The 6,827-nt window shown below is 42.7% G+C and overlaps 1 long non-coding RNA gene across 1 annotated transcript in view; it reads left to right on the forward strand.

The window, feature by feature from the left end:
• Nucleotides 1-5,218, forward strand: part of LOC123521649 — a 234,355-nt gene extending 229,137 nt beyond the window's left edge. The window contains exon 3 of the long non-coding RNA XR_006680038.1: nucleotides 5,152-5,218. This is a non-coding gene — a long non-coding RNA (uncharacterized LOC123521649). The remainder of the gene's footprint in view (nucleotides 1-5,151) is intronic.
• The last annotated feature ends 1,609 nt before the right edge of the window (nucleotides 5,219-6,827 follow it).

Here is a 6,827-nt window from a genome sequence, read left to right on the forward strand (position 1 = left end):
TTTCAAACCAGAGTTGCCAAAATGAAGCATCCAAGGAAGATGTCCTGTGTAAAGGTTTTCCAGGTTGGGAAGCTGTGCCTAGGGTCTTGGAGAAAAGGCATTTTCATTCCCAGTTAACTGTTGCCTCTGAGTAACTCTTTTCAACAGAAGAGTGTGCTGTTCCCCCGCAGGTTGGAAACTGAGAATTTAAATAAAATTTCATCAACCTTATTAAAATATGTAGGGACTTGGGTCTTCTTGGGTACAAATCAGTCTAGAGATTTAGAAGCATTTATTAGCAGTGTGCCTGTGGAAGATTTTTAATAATAAAATTACAAATACTCAGTCTCATTGTAAGTATATGACTTTTATACTCAGTTTTAAAGGGGAAAAATACTTTTTTTTTTGGTATGAGGAAAAGTAACTCCATCAGAGTACCTTCTGTGATTAGCGCTATTGTAGTCTTAAATTTTGATTGATAGAGATAATAGTTTTCACTTAAAAATACAGACAGGTACTTTAACTTTCCATGACAATAGCTATTTGCATTTCTTTTATCTTTTTGTTTAACATTTTTGGGGGTTGGGATGGATTTGATTATTAACTCTTATTGCACACTAAAGGTAAATCTAAAACAAAGGCTTTGTTAGAGCTTCAAAGCGAAAACAGCAAATATTGTTTTTCGGTTTCAACATTTAAAGGCTGTTAAAGGATACCTATAAAATATTTTCACATGACCATGACCAGGGTTTTACCTAGCAAAGTAAGGGAGTAATGGGGCCCTTGTTTCTACATGAGATGGGGCTGACATGGGGGTCCAGGCAGCTGCGAGCCTCAAGTACTCTCAGGTGTGCTTACATGCGGGTGTCACCAGGCCCATAGGGCTCGCCTGCTGTATAGTATTTTAGATCTGTGCCCACAAGAATGGACCCCAAAGTGGGGCACTGCACCTTGGTGAGGAGGAAGCAAGCTCACTCACTCTCAGGGATAGGGAGGGAATTTGGTAGGGGTGGGGATGATGACCTGAAGTATTACCTGGCTCTCCTGGGTAGTCAGAAGTCCCAAGCAACACGACAGCTGCCAACTGGAAAGAGAAGCTAGGTGGTGTCCAAAGTCACCTCTCGCTGTGGAGTCCGGGCTGTACCACAGTTTGCGTTTATTTCTTTCCATCCCTATTTCCTTCTTTTTCTTCTTTTATTTTTTATTCTTTTCCTCCCTCTCTTGCTCCCCATTTCCTTCTTCCTGTTTGTACCCTAACCTGCCCTCCTGCCTCCCCGTTTTTCCTCCCCTCTTTCCATCCTGCCCTCTCCCCCTCCTCTTTTTCTTTTCCTTGTGTGAGTCTGACATTCCTGTCTGGCCTCCTTTAACTGACCCCACCCCACCCCCTTTCCCTGCTGTGTTGTTTTTATAAACCTCCTTCACTGTTTGCAGAAACACAGAACCAAACAAAGCCGTGAAGGGATTGATTACTGAGGGGATATTCTCATTTGGAGGAGAGAAAAGAAAGGCGCCTTTGCATTATCATTCTGTTCAGCGAGTCAGATTTGTGTTCAATATCCGTTAGTTTTTCTAAGAAATCATTGAAAAACAAGACATAAAAGACCACATGAGTTAAGATTCACTATTTAAAGAGACACCAGTTTCTTGGAAATTAGCCCATTTGGACCTTCTGCTTTCTCAAGTGAAAAAATATGTCATCTGAAGAGAAGACAGGGGAGTATTTGAATTTTGAGCCATGTCCCTGGACTTCCAGAAAAGGACTTGCCAGAGAGCCAATACTTTGCTACTGGCTGGCATCATGGACTAAGGTGTGGGGTTTGTGACCCTGCGCTCAGGTTCTTGGCCACCCTTTGTTGGACTGAGGTTGAGGTAAAATAGGTTGCCCATCCTTCAAAATCACTCTTGTATAATTGTGTAAAATTAATATCAATTGATGCAACCCTGTTGCACATCATGTTCTTTCGCTGCCATGAAGGGAAAGGGAGGAGAGGACTTTATGAAAAATAAGAGGTGTTTACTGTGTACGTCCACGCAGTGCATCCACCTGGAGCCGATTTCCAAGTAGGACATGCCAGCTGGTACTATCTGTCGTGTGTATCACACAGACCAAATTAGCAGTGAAATGTAGCCGCAGAAAGCATGACAGTGGAGTATTGTAGTAACACATGGGTTAAATGGAAGGATCGGGAAAATTAGAGGTAGATGAGAGAGGGGGAGGAAGAGGAGGAACGCCTTAAACTTCAGACCATGGAGGTTCCAGCTTAAGATTAGCATCCTGTGACTGGTCATCAGCTTGAGCTTCAGGGGGAAAAGCCACAGGACATATCTGGTGTCCACCCAGTCTGCACTGTGATACAAAGTTATGCCATCAGGGAAAAATAGGCAGTTTGTTTTTACCATATTTGGTTCAAACTTCAAACCTCTGAGGAATTTTTAAAAGAGAAAAGGGGGGAAATTGATAGCAGATTTTTAAAAAGAGGGAAAAATGGGTATTTATCTTTTTTTTAAACTTAAAAGCCTTAGACGATCATTTCATTTTATTTGTGGTATTTGTGCTGCCAATAAGCATGTAGGTAAGTTGTTGAAATAGAACATGTTACTTTATTTGCTAAGTAAGAATGATCACTGAGAAAGGTAGGGGAGCTGATGTTGAAAGTGGAAGTGTGTTCCTCTCAAGGCTGATTTCCAGTCGCTCTCAGCCGGTCATGTGCAGACGCAGGCCCAAGGCCTCCCAGCTTGTTTCCTTGTCTGTTATATTGACACCTTTCATTTCAGTTAGCATGGTGCCAAACAGCATTGAACTATTAATATTTTCTCTGCAAAGCTAGAAAAACATATTTTTCGATTATTTTGCTAATGTATATTTTATCTCCAAACCAAAAACAACAGAAAAAAAATGTGTGAGTGGTCAAATGTGCATATGCATTAAAGATCATGGAACTTTGAGAGAGACAGAAATACTCCATGTCCCAATGCCAGATTTTCACACTAAGTAAAAGTTACATGCATCTGCTGATTTTTTTCTTCTTTTCTTTCCATTTATTTATTTATTTTGCATTACTAATTTTAAGTTGGAAGGGTGAGAGTTGGATTTGATGAGTGATTCTTATCCCCACTCCCCCCCTCCCCGAGAGTAAGAATAACAGTTAAGACTTTGAGGGCAAACCGAGTTCATATTTTTGCTCTGTGTTCACTTAGATACTACACTGGGCAGGTGAGTGGGGAAACTGGCCCAGTACTTACCAGCTGGTGTTCTGCAGGTTCAAGTGCAGCGCTAGAGATAACTTCATTCAAAGTAGGCATTTTCAGCAGTTTCTTAAAAATTAAACTTTAATAAGGTCCAATTGTTTGCCAGGCCTCTATGATAGCGAATCTCATCTGCATTGCAAAGTCCAGCAGTAAAGGTCTGACTGCCAAACATGCAAAAATAGGCATTGCTCAGTCGCTAAACATGAAAATTAGTTTAGAGTGCATACATTGAAGAAGACCAAGTGAAGAATGGAGGGAGAAAGGGCCTATTTGCTCTGAATTGAGCTGGGTCTGCTAAAGGGCACATGCTTTACCGTTCAGATCGGCTGAGTGGTGGAGCTGGACATTTCTGGAGTAAATGCCATTGCTGTCCCATGTGTCTCCTGAGCGCTCATTCCTGGGGAGCAGGGCTGCTCCGCCTCAGTCCTGCGTCACACAGCCGGCCCTGCTCCATCTCAGCACCATGTGCCCTGCCACGGATCTCTTGCCTCTGCAGAAATCAGTCCGGGGGACACACATTAGAAGTAAAGCACACGTTTTTCGTTTTCAATTTGAATTGTTTTGTATGAAAACAAAAAGGTCTGGGGCAGGTTGCAAGATAGTAATTTTTAAGTCCCAGTGCTAGGGTTTTCCCCCCACACAAATGGTGAACATTATGGTGAAAACCTCTAATTTCCTCTTACAGTAAACATGAGAAATTATGATTTCACTCAGAGCCCACTTCTTTTTTTTTTTTTCCTTTCCAACCTTAATGGCAAGAATCTGAATACACTTGCTGGTGGAAATGTCATAAATTGGGCTCAGATAAATTCTTCAAAGAGCGTACTCGCCGCAGCGCCACTTTCAGATGTTTAGCCCCCGTGAAAGAAGATGTAACTCTGCTCCTTGACATTTGCCTTTCCCCACGCAGGGCAGACAGGCAGGATATGTAGAGAGGGATTCTTCCTAAAATTAAAACCACGTCTTTACATTTTGTTCTGAAGAGATAGTAACATTTTAGTAAAAATGATGATATACTCTTACCATATTGAATGTCTCTGTGTGTGCGTGTGTGTGCGCGCACGTGCAAACATTCGATTCATCAAGGAATGAATATTGCACCCTTTCAGTACTTAATCTGAATTAATAAATAAATGTTTTTGTTTCACTTGTGCTATATGCTGATACCTGATACTTGGAAAGGAGGAGGCAGCTTTTGATGTTTCTTAAAGGAGTACACACTGTTCTGCGTAAGGGAGCGTGCCGAGGTAGGAGTGGATGTGAGGTCAGGTCATGCCCCTGGCTGCTTTTGTGTTTTAGGAAGCTGGATCTCACTTGTCTAGTCCAACGGACAGGGACCATTTGCATTTACCATAGGAGAACTGATAGATATGTACTCAGTGAAAAACGGTCTGGGAAGAGCTTCACCAGCCCATTACTCTGTTCCCTATACTCAGAGGTGGGGGGACTGCTATTCATAGTGAAAGGTCTGCCCCCATGGCAGAAAGCATCTTGTCTACTAGAACTAACTCTTCTGAAAGGGGAAAAACAAGCCCCCGCTTTAATGAAATTAGAGAGGTGGTAGATGTTCACCCAACAGAGACACGTTTAGGAGCTGTCTGGTTTCCAGAAACAAGGCCTATGACTCACATATTATTCCACATGAAAATAAAATTAATGAAAGCAAGACCAGAGAAAAGTTCAAACTCATAACTTGAAATTCTTCATCTTTACTTTTTCCAGCATGGTTGAAGATGTAGTCTCGCACGACTCACCTGCATTTGGTCCCCAAAGGTAGAGGTGTGGGGACCTGTTTTCATGACCTCTGAAAGTCAGATGTGGGGCGCGATCATTGAGTTCCTGTGTTGTTTTGTTTTGCGGTGTCTGTCCCTGGCAGAGGAGGTGGCTGCTTCTCTTGACATTCAGATGTTCTCTTGTTTTCAGGGTAAGCCGTGACCTTTTCAGGTGACTGTCACTGAAGATTGCTTTACAGGAGCACCTCCCCTCCCTCCCTGCCCCCCAACAGGTAAGTGCTGCAAATATAATTATTGGTATTATAGCTAGGCCTGTATCAAACCACCTTCCAGGCATTTCAGCTCCATGTTTGACAAATGTTCATATATTTATTTGGGTGTAAATCAGTCAATTTCATATATTTTTGAGGGGGGGGGAGGTAAAAGGAAAGACATTCTTTAAGAGATGGCCCATAGATACACTTTTTGTTTTTAAATTATATCAAATCCCCGCTTCTTTTTAAGCTAAGTTTTCTTTTTGGTGGTTGACTTGGTGGCTTAAAGTTAAAAAGAATGTGCACGCCACAGAAGTGGATTCAGAAAATGAACTGCTGCAAACAAGAGTACCGCCTGTCAGTGTTCTGTGCTGACGTGGTGTCATCCAACTGATGTTCATCTGGCGGCTGTGTAATCACCTTCTTTCAGAAATTAACCGCCACTTGCCATAGCAGCCACCACGTTGGTGTAGCTGCAGAGCGAGCGGCATGGGGCAGATCCTCACGATGGCCAAGCTCAGCTCTGCTGCTTGTTCTCTTGACCTTGCTTGAGAATCAAATGAGTATTTGATTTTAAAATTAGAACTTTTCAGAGGGACTAATGTAGCTTGATGAATGAAAGCTAAATTTAATTTTCTCAAATTCACTTGGGCATGGGTGGGGTGTGGGGTTCAGTGGAGGGGCAAGGAAAAGCACTCCAGTTAAAGCTCCCTTTAACTGATCCCCAAAGTTCTCCTCCTGGTGAAGGCAGTGGGCCCAGTAAGCAAGCTGGTCTCGGAGGTCATTTTAAAGTCTGATGTCTCTCCAGCAATGTGGCATCTGGTTTTGTCCTTGAGTTTTGCCCTTTCCAGAGTCTCCTTTGGTTTAGTGGATGGGTGCCTGTTTAAAAGCCCTGACAGCAATCAGGGTGGCTCAATACGTTTGCCCAGCTTGGCTCAAAGACTTTTTGTGTTTATAAAATATTATCTTCTTACTATTTAATCGAACAAGGCTTTTTCAGGATCTTCCATAATGTGAAGATTGTTTGCACATCCGTTTTTTTCTCCCTCGTTTTATTTTTAAACCAATCCAGAGCATTTGTGTTCTAGAAGGTCTTATAAAGGTAGTGCTTTGTCTGCATAAGTACATTCCAGTACGTACCTTTAATTTGTAATTCCCCCAAACAAACAACCAGATGTGCCTCTCTTCACCATCGATGCTCTTAGAATTAAACTTTTCAGGGACCACATGAAAGTCCTCCAAAGAGGATTGTCCCTTTGGGATGGGCAGCATAGACGGGATTGACCATAGTGAGTATCATGTTATCAAGTCAAAGCCAGGCGATCCGCAAAGCACACCTCTTTGCTGAGTTGCCGTTTCCTGAAAAAAGAAAGGGTCGGCCTCTCAGAGATGGGCCAACACTCTTTGTAAGGGGACAGGTAGAAAACATGCTCTGTTTGTAGTTCATCCCACCTTTGCTGCAGGGACTCAAATGGGCTGTCCTTGGCCTGTGTAACACACCCACCCCACCCCTCAACCTGGGACATCTCAAGCCAGGATGCTGTGTTCTAACCCTACTAGGGATTCATCTGAGGCTGTTGGCTAAGTTTTCAAGTGAAGCTAAATATTGTGA

Source organism: Echinops telfairi, unplaced genomic scaffold (assembly GCF_000313985.2).
Source record: "Echinops telfairi isolate 266 unplaced genomic scaffold, ASM31398v2 ScPeMD7_31;HRSCAF=116, whole genome shotgun sequence".
Taxonomy (NCBI): Eukaryota; Metazoa; Chordata; class Mammalia; order Afrosoricida; family Tenrecidae; genus Echinops; species Echinops telfairi.